Here is a 24,790-nt window from a genome sequence, read left to right on the forward strand (position 1 = left end):
GTTAGCTCAGTCCGTTAGGCATCTGCCTTCAGCTCAGGTCATGATCCCAGGGTTTGAGGATCAAGCCCTGCATCAAGCTCCCTGCTCAGTGGGGCATCTGCATCTCCCTCTCCCTCTGCCTACCGCCCCCCTGCTTGTATGCACATGCTCTCTCACTCTCTCAAATAAATAAATAAAATCTAAAAAAAAAAAAAAGAGAGAGAGAGAGAGAAAAGAGAAAAAAGAAAGGTTTGAAAGTAGAAACTTTGAACTTTGAACAGTGATGAAAATGTCACCTATAAAACCTAGGGTGCTGCTAAAGCAGTCCCTTTAGAGAAATTTATAGCCTACAAATCTACATGTTAGGAAAACTGAAAGTTAAAATATGGTTGAGCAGGCCATCTATCTTAGGAAATTAATTAAATATAATTAAAAATTAAAACAAAATAAATCAAATCTTCTGGAAGAAGTTTAACTGCCATAAGAGCAGAAATGAACAACAACAAAAAAGTACCATAGAGAGGATAAACCATACCAGAATTTTGCTACTGAGAAAAACTAAGAAAAGTAACAAAATTCTATCAAGTTTGATAAAGGAACAAAGAAAAGGAACAAATGTCCAATATCTAATATAAAAGAGGAGAAATCAATAAAGTTGTTGTTGATATCTTTTTATGCTTATTTACAAACACTGTATTTGAATTACTCACCATCAAGGGATTTTCCCTATACAAACATTCCTTTTTAACTGATAAAACTATGTATACTTTTGATGTTTTGAAATTGTAGTTGTTTTCTTAATTCCCACACAGATACATTCTTTTTCATTTTGAGGCTTTCCAAATTTGCTCTCTAGTGACTTGAGCATGTTGCAAAAATGTGTAACATTTTTTGTGTATGACTTTAGGAAGTGTTTTGACCAGGGCTTCAAGGATCTCCAATTAATTGCAGATACTCTGAGCTTCAATTAAGGGTTTTAATCAGCTTGTCCATTAAAAAAATCAAGTAAATTCATATTGTAGGGTTTTTCAACTGTGCTATTATTCCTAGGGATAATTTAATGTAACAAGAAGCAGACTTGAACTTTAATTAAAACAGTAATGATAAATTATTGAATGATTAGGATTACATATAAATTCCAGAAACTCAGCATTTAGGATATTGTGAGACACAGCTGATTATTAAATTTTATCAAGGTACCAATGAAATTCCAGAATACAATTGTTTCATTACTTTGGTTTTTATGTTAGTTTGTGGTGAAGAAGCCTGCAGTTGTCAGTTTATAAAGTATTTTATTTCAGTGCCTTTTTGTTACTTATCATTGCTTGTCATGGCCTCATCATTTAAAGGAGATGTACCACAGTTCTCTAGTCTTCAAAACAGACATGAAGGACTACTTTGGAATGTTTTAAATGGATATGGAGTAATAAGTGTGACATGACCTTATGCATTCTCATCTTTAACTAACTATCTTTATGGAGAAGAAGGGACTCGCATGTAATAATACAAATTTCTGTTAGCCAATAATACTTCACTGCACAGATATTTGCAGTTGATCCAAGGTCTTAGAAAACACAAATGAAAACAAACCATTGTATTCACCTTGGGAACTGAGATGTGATATAAGAAATACACATTAGGTCACTCACTGTCCCAGATTCCTGACACTAAAGCTTCTAAAACTTCTAAAACTTTTGGAATTTCCTGAGAGATTGGAATGAGAGGAGTGTTCTTTGTTATTCATAATAAGACTCTTTCAATGACACTGGCGATTATGTTAATGAGTGAGTCTAGGAAGAAGAAGGCTGGTTACCCTGGGAACTAGCCATATGATTATAGAGTTAGAATTATCAGCACCTCTCCCCAAGGTACAGCAAGAGGTAAAAGGTTGTAGATTGACTTAATTACTAATCATATCTATGTAATAAAGCCCCATAAAAACCCTAAGCTCCCTGGGGAGCTTCTGGGTGAGCGAACACATGGGAGATCCTGGGATAGTAGCGTGACCTGAGAGGGTGTGGAAGATGCATGCTCCTTTATACGTTGTCCTCTGTGGCTCTTCTTCTGGAGCTTTTTATTTGTATCCATTTTGACAAGCCAGTAAACAAAGATGTTTCCCTGAGTTATGTAAACCATTCTAGCGAATTATCAAACCTAAGGAGGGGTATGGGAAACCTCAAATTGTAGTCAAGTTGGTCAGAAGTACCAACGGCCTGGACTCATCATTGATGTATAAAATGGGACTTGGTGTGGGACACAAAGGCAAAAGAAAAATTACATTTCCTTACTACTTCCAGCCCATTGACAACTCCTTGAAACAAACAGTGATATTTCTCTAGGAACTCGGCTGCCTCCACACTAACACTATGCAAGGGTAAAATGCAATAGCTTAATATTATCCTTATTCTCCAGGATCCTGTAAGTCTGCTTTAACATATAAAGATTCCCTTGGAAACTTCCTTGACCTCTACCCCCCAAGATATATGTTAGCAATCAACCTCCAAGCATGTAACCCACTGATATATATCTGAAGGGTCTCATGACAGAGAGGTCTTATTAAACAGTAATAAATGACTTTGTCCTAGCAAGAGTTAGCTCCTACAAGGTCCTGAAAACCTTGTTTCCAAAATACCTTGGAGGCTTGTGCTGTTCCTGACCAACTCTCAACTTAAAAGTATATAATCTGTCACCTGTCATGACCCCAGTGTAGCTCTTTCTGCCCATGGGTCCTATCCCAGTGCTTTAGTAAAACCACCTTTTTGCACCAAAAACATCTCAAGAATTCCTTCGTGGCCCTTGACTCCAAACCCCACTATTTCAAACCACATCTGAACTGGGCCTTTACCCTGTGGGTTCTGATACTAACGCCAGAAACACAGTGTCAAATTGATTTGATTTGAATTGTGGGATATCCAGGCAGTGTAGGAAGAGTTGGAGAAGTGGTTGCTGGTACAGAAAAACCTACACATTTACTGTCATTGGTGTTCTAATTAGAGAGGAACAGTTTCTTTTAGAAACCAAGTTAATCTAGTATATCTGTGGTTAAACTAGTACATCTGTGGCTAAAGAACCAGGGATGTGTTAGGAATGCTAATACCCTCTGTTTGCTTTAGATGGTGGTAGATGAGTTAACCACAGTACTCTTTGGAAAAAATAAAGACACTGAAACCCTTCCTTGCTTGTATCTATTCACCCTTCAATTCAGAAAACAGAAACCATTAGAGTCCTTGCCAAATGAAGACAGTCCCAATTCTGTTTACTGCAGTTCATACGACTGACTTCAAAAGGTCGTGTAAAGAAAGAGTAACTATACTCTGTCCTCTAAGAAAAAGTACACAATGTGATCATCTGCATGAGAATAATAAACATCTTAATAGCAGCTATTATTCATCTTGCCATGTAATATGTCTATAGACCTAAACAGCAACAGTAAAAGTTAGATTTAGAAAATATGAGTACAGAAAGTACATTTGAGAAGATCAGATATTTGTTTCTATCTTGCAAAATGTGAGCCTGTTGTTTCAAATTCCATAGATTTCAGAGTCTACGGTCATAAAAACAGCAGACCTGTCTAAAGTCATATTTCTGAGTCAGAAGATAAACAATGATATCAATAAAAAGACAAAATACACATACACACACACACACGCACACACACAAGGTGAGACTTATTTCAGATGTATTCTTCCAACATATAGATCCCTGTAACTCCCACCAGATCAAAAAGGAGAACATTACTAATATCCCATAAGTTTCCTTCATTGTGGCCAACCCAAGGTTAAGCACAATTCTGGCTTTTATCACCCCAGAATAGTTTTGCCTGTTTCTGTACTTAATATAATTTCATATCGTCTTTTCTAACTGACTTCCTTCACTCAACATTATGTTTGTGAAGCTCATCCTTGTTTTATACCACAGGAGTTCCTCTCTTCCATTGCCCTATAGAAGATTTCTCAGCCTCAGCACTCTTGGCATATGAACTGGAGAATTCTTTGAGTGGGGGCTGTCCTGTGCACCGTAAGACGTTTAGCAGTATCCATGACACTACCAATTTGATGCCAATAGCACCTGTTGTGCTAACCAACCCAGCTGTCACTACCAAAAATGTGGGCAGACATTGCTACATATCCTCCAGAGCACAAATCACCCCCTACTGGGAACCATGGAGCTAGAAAGAATTAAAATGGTTCTATTCAAACATATCCCAGTCTAAACAGCTATGAGAGCTAAAGAAATGTGAGGAAGGAGAGGTCACTTAACGACATCTAAGAAGAAATCTTCTTTATCTCAAATATATTTAAGTTATCTGACTCTGCACAGAACACAATGTAACATGATCCAACCTGTGGGCTCATGCTTTCCCAGATCTCTGAGGGGTTTTTTTTGTTTTTTGTTTTGTTTGGGGTTTTTTTGTGTGTGTGGCTATATGCCACATTTTGGTAATTTTTTTTCAATGTTTTTCGATGAAAGAATTTTCATGTTACCTAGTTCAAGTGCTGCTAAGTTCGGAAGTCTTTTCTAATTCTCCCTTTTATTTTTCATGCAGAATAATATTAAGTAACTCAGAGTGAAATCCAAAACAAAATATATCTAAATAAAACTTCTAGGGGCATCTGGGTGGCTCAGTGGGTTGGGCCGCTGCCTTCGGCTCAGGTCATGATCCCAGGGTTCTGGGATCGAGCCCCGCATCAGGCTCTCTGCTCAGCAGGGAGCCTGCTTCCTCCTCTCTCTCTGCCTGCCTCTTGTGATTTCTGTCTGTCAAATAAATGAATAAAATCTTTAAAAAAAAAAAAAAAAACTTCTAAACATACTGCCTTTTGTACCATATGTTTATCTCATACAGAGAGGGGTTTCTTTGGGTCACAGAACCATCATGGCCCAACCCAGTAAGATGAGGGGTGGGAGAAAGACAATGACAATGATAAAAACAACAAATACCTTAGTATGAAGCTTAGCTCACATTCACAGAATCACGTTTGAGCACTGTGGGACAGACTTTCCAAATTTTGTTTTACTAGATCAAACAACCAGGAAGCTGTGAGTGCAACTCAAGTATGGACCTTCCTGACACCAAAGCAGGTGTTTTTTATTTTATTTTTATTTTTTTAAAAGATTTTATTTATTTATTTGAGAGCAAGACAGTGAGAAAGAGCATGAGCAGGGTAGAGAGACAGATGGAGAGGGAGAGCCAGACTTCCCCACTGAGCAGGGATTCTGATGCGGGGCTCGATCCCAGGACTCTGGGGTCATAACCTAAGCTGAAGGCAGATGCTTAAACAACTGAGCCACCCAGGGACCCCCAAAGCAGTTGTTTTAAAATGTGACTGCGTTTAGTCATTCGCTGGGTAGGTACTGACCCCTGATCATGTACTGGGCACTAAGGAAGCCACCCAGAGGCACTGAGGATCCTGTGATTAGCAAAGTAGTCAGAGTTCCTTGTGCTCATCTTTTTTTTTTTTTAAATTGAAGTTAGACATTAACAAATAGTCATATCAACAAATGTAAAAACTTCAATTTCTGACAAGCATTGTAAAGAATGAGTGCAGGGGGACAGAGTCAGTGTAGAAGGGAGACCCAAGTTAAATAACCTATCAGAAATGTCTCCCTGAGAAAGTGAGCATTAAAATAATTTTTAGTAAGAGTATAATTAGGAAATAAATGAAGAAGATGAATTCTGGGCAGAAGGTGAGTTTATGCAGAACTCTTGAATTGGGAACAGCTTGGCATGGTTGATCCTGAACACAGGTCCATGTGGCAATGCGGAGAATATAAGATGCTCACTGGGTGATGTATGGAATTGTCATATCACTATATTGTATGCCGGAAACTATTGTAACACTGTATGTTAACTACCCTGGAATTAAAATAGGAGCTTTAAGAAAAGGTTAAAAAAAAGGGGCTCCTCGGTGGCTCAGTGGGTTAAAGCCTCTGCCTTCGGCTTAGGTCATGATCCCAGGGTCCTGGGATCGAGTCCTGCATCAGGCTATCTGCTCAGCAGGGAGCCTGCTTCCTCCTCCCTCTCTCTCTGCCTCATTGTGATCTTTGTCTGTCAAATAAAAAAATAAAATCTTTAAAAAAAAAAAAAAGAAAGAAAGAAAGAAATGATTGTAAGTCATGACACCAGCCCTGGCAGTAGAGTCCTGCCTGAAGCTTCCTACATTGAACCAGCCTGTTTGTAGGAAGACTTAGAGCTGAATGCCTGATACTTGCTCATGTAGAACAAGGGAAGTGCTCTCTCTTTAGACCCTCCAAACTGCATGCACTTCCAGAAATTAGGTTTTAAAATAACCTAGCGTCAAGGATTCCTGCCAAGAAAACAATCTCTTAGGTCAATTCAAGGCTACGTGAAATGGCACTTCCTGGAATGTATTTCAGATCAAAACTGAAAGCCTACCTGGTAGGCTTAATTCTGGGAAATCAGCTGCTTTCCCATTCTAGCAAAACAAGAACATGATTTTTAAACTATTTAAACCTGTGGAAGACTGCAGAAAAAGTGTTTAAAGGACAACTAAACCACTGTCCTGAAGGGACCTTTGCAAACTCTCTTGAGACACCTCCTTCTTCTACCCAGGGACACCATGTTTCCAGGACTAGAAAAATTGGATGGCATGTGCAGCTCCTGCTTGGCTTAAAACTTCGCCAAAGATCCAAAGCCCTCAAAACATGTAATTCAATTTAAGCTGAATGCCTCTGCCCTCCTGTAGGAATATTTTTCCACACAGTTTCCAAAGCAAAGATTTCTGTGCACAAATCACAATTCTCCCTATTTTTAATACAGCCTCTTCTCTTTTGCAGGGGGAGAGCTACTGGGATAATATTATGAAAAGATAAAATGTTTACTATGTGAACATCTGAACATATCACCCCAAAATTCTTGAGAGGAAATGTGCATGCTTGTAAAAATTCATTGGCATGCCAGCTGGAGCAGAGTTGGCATGTAAGTTGGCAGAAACACAAACAATGAAAAATGACTTCTCCATTACTTTGTTAAGCATAATTTTGTTTATTCCAAAGAGCAAGGTTGTAGGTGGAGGGAAGTAGTTAGAGTTAGGAAGAAGAGAATGGGGTCATCAAGGTAGGAGATGATCTTCAGTGGAGTGGAAGGCTCTGTTCACCTCCAAGTTATGATGGGCAAAGAATCTTAGGAAAAAGATGCTCACGCCCCACATTTTCAATGACATCTACTACACTCACACACGCTTTTTAGAGAGCCTGCATTTGAGAATGGGCTCCATAGGAGCTGCTATATCCAACTCTATCTCAGATAAATTACCCTCCAAAACCTGAGAAGTCACCTTCACCATGATGGCAAAAGTCATACTACAGGTAGTCAGACCATGACCCAGCATGATCTCAGCTAGCCCTGGAAAACTACCAAATGTCAAATCATAGGCATATAATGGTGTCACTCCTTGATCTTATTTTCCCTCTGGAGGGTATATTAAGGTTCTCCAGAGAAAGAGAACCAATAAGAGGTTTAATATACATATATATATGTATGTATGTACATACATATATACAGTTACAAAGTACTAACATATATATAGTACTTTGTAACTGTATATATGTAATATATGTTACATATATACAGCATGTATATACACATATATAATATATAATATATATTATTAATAAAATTATATATGTATTTTATTACATAAAAGTTATTTTATATATAAATAAAATTTATAAAATAGAATTTATATTTTATTACATAAAAGTTATTTTATGTAATAAAATATAAATTCTATTTTATAAATTTTATTTATATATATATAAATTAGGAATTTGGTTGATAAAATTATGAAGGCTGAGAAGTTTCATAATCTGCCATCTGAAAGCTAGAGACTCATGATATCCAGTGGTGTAACTCAGTCTGAGTCCCAAGGCCTGAGAACCAAGGAAAGTCAAAGGTGTAAATCCCAGACTCAGTACAGGAGAAAATGAGATGTTTCAGGTCAACAGTGAAGCAGAAAAAAAAGAGGGTGAATTTCTCCTTCCACCATTTTTGTTTTATGTAGGTCCTCAATGGATTGGATGATGCCCACCCACATTGGAGACATAATCTAGTAAACCCATCAATTCAAATGCTAATCTAATCTGGAAACACCCTCTTAGACACACCCAGAAATATTATTTCATCTGATCACTCCATGGCCAGTTAAACTGACACATAAAGTTAATTATCATTAAGTCCATCCTTGTCAACTTGGCGCCCATAAACATCTCCTTAAATCATATTTATTCTCTAAATAAAGAAAATAATAAAGTCATAATTCTATTTTTACAGAAGAGGACATGAAGTCCTTGAATGATGTTTACTCTTCTCCTTGATAACCCATAACTTAAATATTATAATGTAAAAATAACAACACTTCAATACTATAACATAAAATCAGTATGTATTATGCTAGGTTAAGAAAATAAGAGAAAAAAATAAAACAAATACACATACATATTCATACAAAAATAAGGAAGAAATACTCATGACAGTAACTGGAGAGTCAGCTATAGCTGGTACTCGTGACTACTCTTTTCCACTACCCATCCCATATTCCTTTTACCTTCAAGAAGCACCTCAGCTGGTGGTGGTTCTTTACCTGGTGGAGTAACCAAAACTTTCATTCCTTAAGGGTCTAAACCATCAGTAGTCCTGCCTGGATGGGGTGGTTGTAGTTCTCCAGTAACCTTAATCATGGGTTATGATAACACTAAGACATGTCCTGTGGGATCCCCTGTATTCCAGATATACTCTTCTTTACCTCCATTGCACTAATTCAATTTCTCCCTTGGTAGTCAGGACCAATCACCCTAGCCAACACCGTACCACCCTTCTTGGTCTATTGATTCAGAGGTAAAAGGAACCCAAAGTGGCCAGGTAGTAGTCTTAACTTCCAGGTCAATAGAGTCATTGCTGTGTCTCCTGGTAGAAGCATTCCTCCCTCTGGAACTAAGACCTCTAGACCAGCACAGCATAAAGTTGTGAGAACAGAAAGTAAACATTTTGCTAGTGGGTCACTAGGGGTAACAGCTAGTGGTGTCATTTCCACTTTCACCTCTTGACCTTAATTTGATATGTTCCACTTACCAAAATAGTCTCTGACTGCCAGAGTTCCCTGTTCTTACAGCTACAGTAACAGCCCTGTTACCCCTTGCGGGCTTCCATATGGGTTCCATAGTGAGCCTCATCCCAAAGGGAATCCACACATACTTTGTGTGTCATCCCAAAAGATCTGCTTTTGCTTGACGCTGAGGGACTAAGAGATGCAGAATAATGAAGAAAGAAAATAAAATACCTCCGGTGTCAAAGTAGCAGTACATTCTTAAATGTTTTTTAACGAGGTTCAGGCTTCCAATTTACTATAATAAATGTATCATTTTTCTTTCTACATAGTAATGGGAAAATTCTGTTATTGAATTCAATTCGGAGGCCCTCAAAACCAGCTGTGCTGCGTGGTTTGTTATCATCTACACCTGTCTAAGGCTGGGAGCTAGTTTGCAGAATTCCATTCCCTCTACGCATCTAGGTGAGAGGTTGTTAATGAGGGAAAGCCATAGGCTACTCAGGAGGCAGAAGTAGAACCAATGCCATTATCCTTGGGTAGCTGCGGCCTCGTTTCCAGTGTTGGTTGGAGAGAACAGTTCACCAGACTTCTCTGGTCCCACATGGGCAGCCAGACAGGCAGAGACTTTTGGACTTGTCCAAAGCTTCACTCTGTCCATCTCACCTGTGCTTCAGGTTGATATGGTTAGTGACTTTAATTCTGCAAGTTATCCCCTTCCAGATCTTCACATCCCACCTTCCCTATATCATTTTTTTAGTCTTATGGTCATGTAATTCCTGCATTAAAAACATTCTCCCTTTAATGCTTGGTAGTGGCTCTGTTTTCCTGAGAGAATTCACACTAATGCACCAAAATCATATGAGGACAAAATTCTAAAGAAGAATAATTCCAGCATTTTTGAAGGGTTTACTGTCCCTTCCCCCTACATTGTTCACATAGTATGAGCATTTGTCAAAAACAGGTAAACAGGGGTGCCCGGGTGGCTCAGTGGGTTAAAGCCTCCGCCTTCGACTCAGGTCATGATCTCAGGGTCCTGGGATCGAGCCCCACATCGGGCTCTCTGCTCGCAGGGAGCCTGCTTCCTCCTCTCTCTCTCTGCCTGCCTCTCTGCCTGCTTGTGATCTCTGTCTGTGTCAAATAAATAAATAAAATCTTTAAAAAAAAAAACAGGTAAACAATTTCATCAGAGTATGCTGTTTATAAAGTCATCTTTTTTTCATACAGAAGCAAAACTCTACTTTAAGAATTTGTATATATTCTAATCCTGAAATAGACATTTTTACATGTGTATAAAGTAATAAAAGAGAAACTAATATTAATAGGAACATAAATGATAATTTATGCACACACACACACAAAAAATGACAGAACACAAAATTTGTGTCCTGAAAACTTTTCCAGAGGGAGCATGTATTGAATTAACAAGATCAAGAAATTTTTTGATTTTTTAGAGTTACTTTTATTTTATTTTTTCAGTGTTCCAAGATTCATTGTTTATGCACCAAACCCAGTACTCCATGTAATATGTGCCATCCTTAATACCCCCCAACAGGCTCACCTATCCTCCCACCCACCCAAAATGCTCAGATTATTTCTCAGAGTCCACTGTCTCTCATACTTCATCTACCCCTCCGGTTTCCCCCAATTCACTTTTCCTTTCCTTCTCCTAATGTCCTCCATGTTATACCTTATGCTCCACAAGTAAGTGAAACCATATGATAACTGACTCTCTCTGCTTGACTTATTTCACTCAGCATAATCTCCTTCAGACCTGTCCACACTGATACAAAAATTGGGTATTCATCCTTTCTGATGGAGGTGTAATATTCCATTGTATATATGGACCATATCTTCTTTATCCATTCATCTGTTGAAGGGCATCTTGACTCTTTATACAGTTTGGCGATTTGGGCCATTGCTGCTATGAAAATTGGGGTACATATGGCCCTTCTTTTCACTACATCTGTATCTTCAGGATAAATGTGCAGTAGTGCAATTGCAGGGTCATAGGGTAGCTCTATTTTTTATTTTAATTAACTTTAATTAAAATAATTAAAAGTTGCCAATATTTAAATATCATGATGAGTTTGATAGGTGGTAAGCCTTTTATATATATTGCCTCAAGCCTCACAAGTCCTTATGAATTAGGTATTAATATAACCTACTGACAATGATGGAGGAGGTCACAGAGAACTGAAAGCTGATGGGGGCAGTTGATTTACGTAAGTGTTATGTGGCCAGCTCCTTCTAGCAGTTGCTTTTTCCTCTACTTTCTTAATTTGATAGAGCTGTGAGGTAGATTAGATGCCCTTCCTGCTCCTTATTATGACTTCCAGATCATTTATCCTTTTTTTTAGCTCCCCCCACCCTCCCATTAAAACATGCACGCATGCACGCACACACACACAAAATGACAGAACAACAACAAACCACAAAGTATCTTTGAAACACACATATCATCAGACTTCTATTACTCATCACTCACTCTTATTCCAGGGGTCCTAGATCTCACAATCCTTTCATTCATTGAAGATTTTAGCACCTGATTCTTCCCCACTTTACTACTACTCTTGTTATTAATCTTGGGGTCTTCAGAATCTAGTAGACAGCCATCTAACACCCTGACCTCTTGGTCCATTGATCTCTCATATTCAAAGTCTTGTCAACCATCTGACCTCAGCGTAGACATTTTTCCACTGGTAACTAAACCTCCCCCGTAATCTCAATTTCAAGCATCCAGCACAATCAGTCATTCTCAAGACCTCTGCCATGTTGCCACAGCAAGTGGTCAATTCTCTGTCCTCATTTTACGTTTCAGCAACACTTGACAAACCTATCACCCCTTTCTCCTTCTGTCCTTCCCTCCCTCCCTCCTCCCTCCTTTTCCTTCTTTTCTTTTCTTCCTTCCTTCTTTCCTGTATTTTATTTTTCTAGTTGCTTCTCCTCTAGCATACACTTTAGATGAATAAATTTTTCCTATAGTATTCTTTAATTATTGTTTTGTTTGCTTTTCTCCTATTCCTGTATCTGGAACTCCCAAAGTGGATAATGCATCACAGGGACCAGTCTCTGTGTGTTTTCTTTCATGTTGCCTTTTTGCTCCTGGGCTCTGCTTTCAAAGACTCCTTGGTTTGATTTTCTTCTTTCTTTTTTTTTAAATTTTTTTTATTTAAAATCAATTAGCCAACATATAGTACCTCATTAGTTTTTGATGGTTTTATTTTCTTATTAGTAATCAGTTTTAAGCAGTATCCATTCTTCCTCTTCAGTACCTCTTCTGATTTTACATGTCGACATATGCATCTTTTTATTTTGAGACTATTTTCATGTCACAAGGATAGACTTTTTTCAGGACAGCCTTCTCATTTAATTAGAGCAAAGGCACATCCATTCTCACTGAGGATGTGAATTAGAAATTCCTAAATTGTATGTCTTCATTGGAGAAGTGTCTGTCCATATCTTCTGCCCATTTTTTGATATGATTGTCTGTTTCGTGTGTGTTGAGTTTGAGGAGTTCATTATAGATCCTGGATATCAACCTTTTGTCTGTACTGTCATTTGCAAATATCTTCTCCCATCACTAGCCATCAGGGAGATTCAAATTAAAACTACATTGAGATATCACCTTACACCAGTTAGAATGGCCAAAATTAGCAAGACAGGAAACAACATGTGTTGGAGGGGATGTGGAAAAAGGGGAACCCTCATACACTGTTGGTGGGAATGCAAGTTGGTGCAGCCTTTTTGGAGAACAGTGTGGAGATTCCTCAAGAAATTAAAAATAAAACTTCCCTATGACCCTGCCATTGCACTACTGGGTGTTTACCCCAAAGATACAGATGTAGTGAAAAGAAGGGCTATCTCTACCCCAATGTTTATAGCAGCAATGGCCACGGTCGCCAAACTGTGGAAAGAACCAAGATGCCCTTCAACGGACGAATGGATAAGGAAGATGTGGTCCATATACACTATGGTGTATTATGCCTCCATCTGAAAGGACTAATACCTAACTTCTGTAGCAACATGGATGGGACTGGAAGAGATTATGCTGAGTGAAATAAGTCAAGCAGAGAGAGTCAATTATTATATGGCTTCACTTATTTGTGGAGCATAACAAATAGCATGGAGGACATGGGGAGATAGAGAGGAGAAGGGAGTTGGGGGAAATTGGAAGGGGAGGTGAACCATGAGAGACTATGAACTCTGAAAAACAATCTGAGGGTTTTGAAGGGGCGGGAGTGGGAGGTCAGGGTACCAGGTGATGGGTATTATAGAAGGCATGGATTGCATGGAGCACTGGGTGTGGTGCAAAAATAATGAATACTGTTATGCTGAAAATTTAAAAAAAAAGAAATTCCTAAATTGTTCTGCTTCTCATATTTGCCTTTTTTCAGTTTTATATATTTACCCTGATTGTTTAGTGGAGTCAAACTCTTCTGACTTGTCTAAATAATATTTGTATGCTTGATCATGTCATTGAAAATCCAGATCAGTGGTCCCTAATCAAAGAAGCACTACTGAATTAGCTCAGTTTAGGTGTCCACCATTGTACCAATGGGACATTGGGGAAATTATCTATGAGAGGTTATAATTCAATCAGCTATCCATCCCAAATTGGTATCACATCTTACAAATATTATAGCTACCACAGGTTATATGTTCATTCATCTATTTATTCATTCATTTAATCAACATTTATTGATTATATGTTACATAGCATTTGAAGTGCTACGGATACAGCAGTGAACAAACAATGATACAAAGACCCCTCACATGGATCATTCTAATAAATTAAGATAGGAAAAAATAAACATATGAATCAGTAAAATATATCAAATGATGATAAATGGTCTGCGGATAAAAAAGAGGGGAGAGACGGAAATTTAGGTCAGAGAAGGAGGCAGATTTTGTAAACTGAATTAGAGAGTAGCCATGTAGATAATTAAAGGAAGAACTCTGCATGTAAAAGGAGCAGCCATGTACAATGAATTGAACTACAGCATCTCTAGCACGTTCACAGAACAACAAGAAAGCAGCGGTGTGCACCGAGCAGCGGTGGGCAGATGAGTTGAAGAAGAGAATGGGGGCCAGATTTTTTGAGCCAATATAAAGACTTTGGTTTTTACAGGTCTTTTAAAGATTTAGCAAAAATCATAGAAAAATTTGGGGCAAAGGGTTTATAGTACCTAACTTACATTTTAAAAAATCTAACTCTAGATCCTGAGACAGGGCAAGAAAGGGTGGAGGCAGAGAGACCTATTTCTCCCAATAATCAACTAGAGATGATGATGGCCTGTACCAGGAAGATAAGTAGAAAAGTGTTGAAAATAGATTCTGGATCTATTTTAAAGATTTTATTTATTTATTTATTTATTATTTATTTATTTGGGAGAGAGAGAGAAAGCATGAGAGGAGAGAGATCAGAGGGAGAAGCAGACTCCCTGCCGAGCAGGAAGCCCGATGTGGGACTCGATCCTGGGACTGTAGGATCACGACCTGAGCCAAAGACAGTATTATTTATTAGAGAGAGAGCAAAGATTCAAGAGGCGGGGAAGGGGCTGAGGAAGACGGAGAAGCAGACATCCTGCTGAACAGGGAGCCTGACACAGAGCTCAATCCCAGGACCACAGGATCACGACCTGAGTTGAAAGCAGATGTTTAACTAATTGAGCCACCCAGGGACCCCTATTTTTCTTTTCCTGGGTTTCTGAGTTAGACCAACTAACTAAGCTAGTTAACTAACTAGACTCATGTAAGTCAGTCTAAGCTAGACTAACTAAGCTGACTAACAAGAGTCAGCAATTCCAAAATTCTTATAATTTCCATGGGCCCATACTGTTTAAAATCTTAAAGCATAATCCAATGATCATCTGCCATCCTGCATTTCATCTTCCTTCACTTAAATGTTAGAGATTATTGCCATTTCACTTATCACCACAAACAGAGCCCTTATAACTCTCTGACGAGTAAATGATCCAGTCTGAAGGCACCATGAGGGTTGCTTGCTGGGATCTCTATTACCAGCTGTCTTAATCCGGATTCTCCTAAATTCAGAGCCTAAAACAAAAGCCTGAGTGAAAAGAGATGATTTTAGAAAAATGATCCCAGAAAAGGCTATAGGGATTAGGATAGAAGATCAGGGGGATAAAACAGGGAAAAAAATGAAAAGAAGAAGAAGAAGATCAATGAAAGAACCATCAATGAAAGACCTAAATCATTGTATTAGTCATAACTGTGAGTAATTGCTAACTGATCTCATCGGAACTCTCTGAGATACTTTATGAAAAGCATCTCAGAATGGAACACATAGAAGGAAAAAAAAAAAAGGGAAGCATTTTCTCATTCGCTGCCATTCCTTCCATTGTTGTACACTTTGGGTTGTATCTGAAAGAGTATGGAGTAAACTTTCATTAGAGCCCCACACTGTGAAAGCATAGAATGAGAGGCACCAGCCCAGATGGGAAACCACCCAATGACACCTAAGCAAAGCTGCTGAAATGGTAACAATGTCAGAGGCTAGAGTAAGATATAAGGCCAACAGAATTTTGGATTCTTGTGCAAGGAATTTTCAATACACCTGAGAACCTCAATTCAGAGGATAAAATTTTATGGCTGTTCTAACTCCCATGTTTGGATTTTTCTATTTATAAAAACCAAATTGAAAATTGATTGCTGCTGCATATAGGGATGGCCCCAAGACACTAATGTGGAGCAATCTTGTCAAACAACAGGCTATCAGTTTTGTATAAAGGAAAAAGGGGTCTGAAGTAACCTTATACATAGAATCTTGAACAGTGGTAATGGTTTATCTGGTTGGCCACAGCTTAGAAGGGCCATCATTAGGTAATCAGAGATAAGGAGAGTGGGCATTAATCTGGACAGTGGGCATATTGGGTACGTGGATCTTTATATCAATATTCACCGAAGAGTATACACTCCATAGAGACACTGAGCAGTCAGGTGGAAAGAATGACCCATCTAATACATTTGAGTCATCTTCTCCTCAGCCACCCATTTCTTCAGAATATACTTGGTAGCTGGGATAGAGGCTTCATATGAACATGTTAGCCTGCACTACATCTCACCAAGGCTAGTCGTCTTAACTGTGAAATGTCTGACCTGAAGGCAACAGAGCTCACTGTTGAGCCTTTAATATGTTACCATGTTTTGAGGATATGAACCAGCCCCTAAATGACAAGATGATCACACCAGTCCCTTTATACTCTAAATGAGGGAACAAATTTCTTACTGGAATTAATGTGAATTCTGGATATGGGTTTGCCTCCTCTGCTTAGAGAACTTTGGTTATCACCTGTTCAAGGACTGATAGTGTCTAGCTTGTTGTCATGGGATCTGATTAAACATCATCTTAGACAAGTTTCTGATTTTATAAAAGTCTAACAATATGAATGAAACCACAGAATCCACTAGTCCCGTCTATATATCGAGACACTGTCCACCTAACAGAACACTAGAATGGTCACTTAAAGGTATAGCTATAACACATTGAAATGTTTGACACTGTCACTCAAGATGCAATATATAATTAGTGAACTAATGGCCATTGTACAGCGCTGTGTCCATAGCAGCTAGCTAAAGTACAGAAGTCCAAAACCAAAGGGTGGAGGTAGGAGTGTCCCAGTAACTCACTTGGCAATTTGTGCTCTACTGCCCACTACTTGAGTCTCTGCTGGACTAGAGCACCAGGTTCCCAAGGTGAGAGGTTAGCAGTAATTCTACCAGGGATCACAGTAAGGTTCCACTAAATCTGAAACTATGGCTGCCACCTGATCATTGTGTGAACTTCATGCTAGTAGATCACCCAACAGGCAATTAAGCAGATTGCTCCTTTGCAGGCTTAAATGACCATGATTTTCATGCTGAGATAGTACATAATGGAAGCCAGATAGAGTAGATCTAGAATTCAAAGGATTCATCATGATACTCTTGGTGTTTCCATGACCTTGAAAATGTTTTCACAGCAGCCACAGCTTAATTTGAGCACAGTAGCAGGTTTTATACTCGCTAGGAATAAAAATGCATGTTCCCCCTCCAGGAAAGCAACCTAGACCAGCAGAATTACTGAAGAAATATAAACAAAATCTAGAATGGATAGTAGAGGGGGAGATAGTGAATATCAATCATGACTGTGAAATCAGTTGCAACAATGAGGACTGTATCTTAGACTACTGTGTATGTATATATGTTTAAGAAGTCATGACTGGCCACCAAACTAAAGCAGCAATGATGGAAGAGAGTCAGCTTTATATGAGATATGAGAGGATCTGAACAGAGCAAAACATAGCTTTACAGATGCCGTTGGTGCCCCAACCATAGCCCCTTGTCACTCACCATTTATGTATTCCCAGTGAAACCTTACCGTATACCAGAGACCCTCCCTCTGAGGGTCTGCTCTTGACCTTCACATAGGCCAGGCCAGAAGTGTTAGGGATTTATAGTCACAGGATTGGTTCCCATCCAATAATGGAAGGAAGTTCCCCACATTTCTCATCCATTTTAGAAGGGATTTGGAAGCAGATTTAACACTGTTTCCTAGAGTTATCTCAAAAGATTTGAGCTCCTTGTCCCCAAAAGGGACCTGCAATATATGTTCTCATTTATTGGTTTCCTTCCCTTCTACTTCTCAATTTCTCATTCTCCCACCATGCTTCTTAGGATAACCTTCCAAATAAACTTGCTCTAAAATACTTGACTTGGGAACTGCTTCTCATTAAACAGCCTAAAAACCCATTTATTCTTTATGAAATAGAAATGAAATTAACTAATCATGATCAGGATAAACTGAGACATTTAAAGTGTCCAGATCTTAGATGCCAATTAGTAAAAAAGAAGGATTATGGTGATGATGGTGATGATGATAATTCCCCCAGCAAATACAGAAGCAGTACAATGAAGTGGTTCAGCATACTTCAATTTTAATCATAAGATCTACTTCTTTGTAACTCTGTGATTTTGGGCAAGTTACTAAATCTCTTGTTGCCTTAGTTCTTGAAAAACTAGGGGCAAATATTTGTTATGAGAATTAAAATAAGATAATCTATATAAAAGAGTGAGCACTATGTATGGATCATAGCACATTATTTAATAAATAATGTCCTCATTATCATTCATTCTGTATTAAGATCCAAGAACTTTGTCTTTTCTTGTGCATTATTTTAAGTACTCAGCTACTGAACCTACTATAAACAAGCAATAAACTTGGTCCTATGTGTATCTATTATTTCAGGAAATTAAACTCAAAAAGTGTATGTAGTCTCTCCCAGTTCTGCTTCCAAACTTCAGATTAATATCACTGTATTTCAAGACAGGTAAAATACCATATACGTTGAAGACCCAGGAGCCAATTAAAAGTGGTGTCACAGATGTACAGAAATCAGTAGCTTTCCTATACACTAACAATGAAAACACAGAAAGGGAAGTTAGAGAATCGATTCCATTTACTATATCACCAAGAACCATAAGATGCCTGGGAATAAACCTAACCAAAGAGGTAAAGGATCTGTACTTGAAGAACTATAGAACACTCATGAAAGAAATTGAAGAAGACACAAAAAGATGGAAGAGCATTCCATGCTCTTGGATCAGAAGAATAAACATTGTTAAAATGTCTATACTGCCTAGAGCAATATATACTTTTAATGCCATTCCAATCAAAATTCCATCAGCATTTTTCAAAGAGCTGGAGCAAATAATCCTAAAATTTGTATGGAATCAGAAGAGACCCCTGAATCGCTAAGGAAATGCTCAAAAACAAAAATAAAACTGGTGGCATCACATTACCTGATTTCAAGCTTTACTACAAAGCTATGATCACCAAGACAGCATGGTACTGGCATAAAAACAGACACATAGACCAGTGGAAGAGAATAGAGAGCCCAGATATGGACCCTCAACTCTATGGTCAAATAATCTTCTACAAAGCAAGAAAAAAAATACAGTGGAAAAAAGACAGTCTCTTCAATAAATCGTGCTGGGAAAATTGGACAGCTATATGTAGAAGAATGAAGTCAACCATTCTCTTACACCATACACAAAGATAAACTTGAAATGGATAAAGAGCCTCAACATGAAACAGGAATCCATCAGAATCCTAGAGGAGAACATAGACACTAACCTCTTCGATATCAGCCACAGCAACTTCTTTCAAGATATGTCTCCAAAGGCAAAGGAAAGAAAAGCAAAGATGAACTTTTGGGACTTCATCAAGATCAATAGCTTCTGCACAGCAAAGGAAACTGTCAACAAAACAAAGAGGCAACCCACGGAATGGGAGAAGATATTTGCAAATGACAGTACATACAAAATCTATAAAGAACTTCTTAAACTCAACACACACAAAACAGATAATCATGTCAAAAAAATGGGCAGAAGATATAAACAGACACTTCTCCAATGAAGACATACAAATGGCTATCAGACACATGAAAAAATGTTCATCATCACTAGCCATCAGGGAGATTCAAATTAAAACCACATTGAGAAACCACCTTACACCAGTTATAATGGTGAAAATTAGCAAGAGAGGAAACAACATGTGTTGGAGAGGATGTGGAAAAAGGGGAACCCTCATACACTGTTGGTGGGAATGCAAGTTGGTGCAACCACTTTGGAGAACAGTGTGGAGATTCCTCAAGAAATTAAAAATAGAGCTTCCCTATGACCCTGTCATTGCACTACTGGGTATTTACCCCAAAGATACAGATGTAGTGAAAAGAAGGGCCATCTGTACCCTAATGTTTATAGCAGCAATGGCCATGGTCACCAAACTGTGGAAAGAACCAAGAAGCCCTTCAATGGACGAATGGATAAGAAAGATGTGGTCCATATACACTATGGAGTATTGTGCCTCCGTCAGGAAGGATGAATACCCAACTTTTGTATCAACGTGAATGGGACTGGGAGAGATTATGCTGAGTGAAATAAGTCAAACAGAGAGAGTCAATTATCATATGGTTTCACTTATTTGTGAAGCATAACAAATAACATGGAGGGCATAGGGAGATGGAGAGTAGATGGGAGTTCAGGGAAATTGGAAGGGGAGGTGAACCATGAGAGACTATGGACTCTGAAAAACAATCTGAGGGTTTTGAAGGGGCAGGGGGTGGGAGGTTGGGGGAGCCAGGTGGTGGGTATTAAGGAGGGCACATATTGCATGGAGCACTGGGTGTGGTGCAAAAACAATGAATTCTGTTATGCTAAAAAGAAAGAAAGGAAAAAATCTAAGGATTAAAAAAAAGAATAGGAAGGTGGTGACAAAGGAGTCTCCAGAACTCACCTCATCCCACAAATACACCTAATCTACAGCTACATATGGAAAAATTCCCTCTGAGAGAAATCCAAACTCCTACAAGTGGGCAAGTGAGGAAACACACACACACACACAACACCTGGAAACAGGCAGGAGAAACTGAGATACAGTCTTGCCATAAACCCCACCCCTAGTGCAGCAATACACAATTGGGAGGGAACACACAATTTCCAGATTCTCCTGGAGGAGCAAAGGGTTTAGACCCCACTAGTGCCCAACTTTTAATACTTCCACCTCAGAGATGATGTCCAAAATATCTAGCTTTAAAAGCCAACTGTGTTTTGCATCCATGAGAACCACAAGGCTATAACAAACTCAGAGACGATTCTTAAATGGTTCAGGTAAACTCAACATTGCCAACTTCCAAGGCCCAGTGCTGAGGCAACAAACTGAAATGCAACAGTCTTTCTGTGAAAGAATCCTATTTGCTTATTCTAAAGCCTAGGCCTTAGGGGTATGCTTCTACCTTGAAACCCATCTAGGCGTTGATTACAATACTCTCCAGAGATTGCAGAGGGCAGTGGATGCCATCTTCACCCTCTCCCTCACTTCAAGTCACAGGTGTCTCCTAGAAACGAGATTGAGTACTTGTCTGGTGCCTCAGTTTTTGCAGCTACTGTCCAGGGGACACTCACTGATCACCTGGCTCTGGTGGCCACAGAGTTTAGATTCATAGGGCCCACAGAACTATAAAAAAATCAAGAAAAACTTCTTATTTGGATACCCTCCCACATGGTGCAGCACAGAGACAGCAGATAAGAATGCCCAGTCTTTCAATGAAAGAGATCTCTTTGATAATATTAAAAGCTGTGGCCTCAGGAGCAGACTTCTAATTTAACACCCTTCAAGAGGCCCACTGCAATCCTCTAGAAAGCAGGAGGCAAGCAGACACCATATTTGCTCTCTCACTCTCACCCTGTCTCAAGTCAGCTCTGTTCTGAGAAAGGACCTTGTGCATTTGTCTGGCACCCTGGCTTTTGTGGCTGCCACCCAGACAGTGGACAGATCCCTTAATAGCCTGGCTCTGGTGGCCAGTGGAGCTTATGTTCATGGAATCAACAGGAGGGTAGCAAACAAAGAAACAGTTCTCAAGTGGCTATCCCATCAGAGCTCGATGCAGAAGAAACAGACAGAAACACTCATCTTCCAACATTTCCCTAAAAGAGGTCTACCTGCATACTTTAAAAGCTTCTGCTTGAGAGTTTGGCTTCCAATCAGACTGCATCTAGGTGCCAACTGAGAGCCTTCTCTTTGGGACACTGATAAGTCTTGGCACAATCTCAGCTACTGGGAGCCACTAAGAAAAAAGAAGCCTGCTTAGACAATCACAAAGATTTAAGCTGGGGATGGCTTGAACAATAAAGTTTTCCTCTTACATGAAAAAACTCCTCAAAACTGGTATAGATGATGATTTTATCTAATGCATAAAAACCAACACAATGAGTCAAGGAAAACGAAGAAATAGAGGAATATATTCCAAATGAAAGGAATGATAATGTTTCAGAGAAAGAATTTAATGAAACAGAGATAAATGAGTGATTTATCTGATAAGGGGCTCAAAATAAAAGTCAAATTCAAAATAAATACTGAGGTCAAAAACAATGTATAAACAAAATGAGAATTTCAAAAAAATAAAAATAATAGAAAATGTGAGTACCAAACAGAAATTACAGAGCTGAAAAAATATAATTGAAATAAAGAATTCAGGGGTGCCTGGGTGGCTCAGTGGGTTAAAGCCTCTGCCTTCGGCTCAGGTCATGATCCCAGGGTCCTGGGATTGAGCCCCGCATCAGGCTCTCTGCTCGGCAAGGAGCCTGCTTCCCCTTCTTTCTCTGCCTGCCTCTCTTCCTACTTGTGATCTCTATCCGTGAAATAAACAAATAAAATCTTCAAAAAAAAAAAAGAATTCAATAGAAGAATTCAAACTAGTTAAAGCAAAATAAAGAATTGGCATAAGACTTCTGGGGAATATGGCAGAGCAGGAGGGCCCTAAACTCTTTTCCTCCCAAGGATACAACTAGGTAACACTTACATAAGACCAAACAATCAGAAAAGGCCTCATAGACTGGCCAAAGTCCACAACCAAATGTAGAGAAGAGGCCACATCAAAAAGGGTAGGACAGGCAAGGATTTGGTGGGAACCTAAACTCCATGGTTTTGACCTCTGGAGGGAGGGAGCCACAGGTGTGGAGAGGTACAGAAAACAGACTATCACACCAAGGAGTCTGCAAGGGCAAGAAGAATCCCCAAAGCATTTTGTCTGGAAAATCAGAGGGGCCAAATTTGGTGAGTGCTTATAACCTGTGGGACTTAAAGCCCAGAACTTAAAAATCAGTGGGTTTGGCTCTGAGAGAGCCTGGAAGGTGATGAGAAGCTGAGCCCCTGTCCTTAAAAAGACAATAGAGCAAACAGCCCACCTAGATACACCTTGGAAACAGCAGTCTGAAAGGCACCTGAGATTATGGGAGAGAGAGTTACTTGGTTACCTCAGAGTTCAGTGAGGGACTTCTCCAGGAGCAAAGAAGCTGGCAGGCATTTTCCTCCCCCGTCCTTATCATAAACACACAGTCATCTAGGGGAACAAGTGTGACACTGTTATTCTCTATCTAACTTGATTACTGTGTTCCAACTCCTCTAGCCCGGTCTGCCTCGGTCCTGGTTTTGCAGATCCCCTCCCTCAGACAACCCACACAACTTTTTGCCAACACCGCATCTCCTGATATCCTAGGGAGAACATGGTTACTTTCTTAAAACTACATCCCCCACATCTTCATGTTTTGCAGGGCAGAACTAGAAGGCCCTGGACTCCACAGTTACTTGCTATCTATCCACTGTTGGAGAAGGACAAGCACCACACTTGCCTCCCCCCACTTACCAATGTGTGTTTTGTGGAGCAGCCCCAGCACCCTCAGTGTCCACACAGCTTCATGTCCCCTGTTCAGGAGGACCAGTACCACCTACTCAAAAGTGCACATCCCACCCACTACTTTCAGGAGCAAGAGGCAGAGCTGAATCTCCTAACATACAGAAAGACACAGAATATTAAGCAAAATCAGGATACAGAGGAATATGTCATAAATGAAAGAACAGAACAAAAACACAGCAAGAGACCTAAATGAAGCAGAGATAACTAATATGCCTGATAGATAATTTAAAGTAATGATGATAAAGACATTCACTGGACTTGAGAAAAGAGTAAAGAACATCAGTAAAAATCTTTAAGAAAGAGGTAGAAAACATAAAAAAAATCAGAAATGAAGAACACAATAAATTAAATTAAAAATAACCTTGATGAAGTAAATAGGCTGGAAGAAGGAGAGGAATGAATTAATGAATTAGAAGACAGAATGATGAAAAGTAATTAAATTGAACAAATGAGAGAAAAAAGAATTATGCAAAATAAAAATAGACTTAGGGAACTCAGTGACGCCATCAAGTGTGTAACATTCATATTATAAGGGTCCCAGAAACAGAAAAGAGAGAAAAGGGTGCAGAAATTTTATTTGAAGAAATTACAGCTGAAAACTTCCCTAATCTGGGGACAGAAACAGATATCCATACCCAGGAGGCACAGAGACCACGACCCCCCCAACAAAATCAGCTAAAGGAGGTCCATAAGAAGACACATGGTAATCAAAATGACAAAATCAGTGGTAAAGAAAAAAATCTTTTTAAAGATTTATTATTTAGAGAAAGAGAAAACGTGCAAGTAAGAGGGAGGGGCAGAGGGAAAGGGAGAGAGATTCTCAAGCAAACTCTGTCCTAAGTGCAGAGCAGGACACAGGGCTCAATCTTATGACCATGAGATCACAGCCTGAGCCAAAACCAAGAGTTGGATGTTTAACCAACTTCATCACCCAGGCACCCCAAAGAAAAGTTTTTAAAGCAGCAAGAGAAAAGAAGACAGCTACATGCAAGAAACCCCATAAGGCAATCAGCTGATTTTTCAGCAGGGACTGTACAAGCCAGACAGGAGTGGTATGATGTAGTCAAAGTGCTGACTGGGAAAGGTCTATAGCCAAGAATACTCTCTCCAGAAGGGGCAAGATGGTGGAGGAGTAGCAGACTGAAATGACATCAGGTCGCAGGAGTTCAGCTAGATAGTTATCGAACTATCATGAACACCTACAAACTCAACATAGACTGAAGAGAAGAAAAGCAGCAATTCCAGGAACAGAAAATCAACCACTTTCTGAAAGGTAGGACATGTGAAGAAGTGAATCCAAAGTGACGGGAAGATAGACCGTGGTGGGAAGGGCTGGCTTCTGGCAAGCAGTGGAGGAGTGCAACCCAAAATCAGAGCTTTTAGAAGTCTGCTCCACTGAGGGACATCACTCCAGAGGCTAAGTGAGGGTGGACCCCTCGCAGGGACAGTGGGTCTCCGGACCCACGGGGTCAATGAAAGATCAGGGGTGTC

The 24,790-nt window shown here is 39.3% G+C and overlaps 1 long non-coding RNA gene across 1 annotated transcript in view; it reads right to left on the reverse strand.

Moving 5' to 3' along the window:
- The window catches only part of LOC116567897, a 132,323-nt gene that overhangs the window by 53,065 nt on the left and 54,468 nt on the right, over positions 1-24,790 (reverse strand). The window contains exon 2 of the long non-coding RNA XR_004276419.1: positions 22,860-22,945. This is a non-coding gene — a long non-coding RNA (uncharacterized LOC116567897). The remainder of the gene's footprint in view (positions 1-22,859; positions 22,946-24,790) is intronic.

This window comes from Mustela erminea, chromosome 10 (assembly GCF_009829155.1).
Source record: "Mustela erminea isolate mMusErm1 chromosome 10, mMusErm1.Pri, whole genome shotgun sequence".
NCBI lineage: Eukaryota > Metazoa > Chordata > Mammalia > Carnivora > Mustelidae > Mustela > Mustela erminea.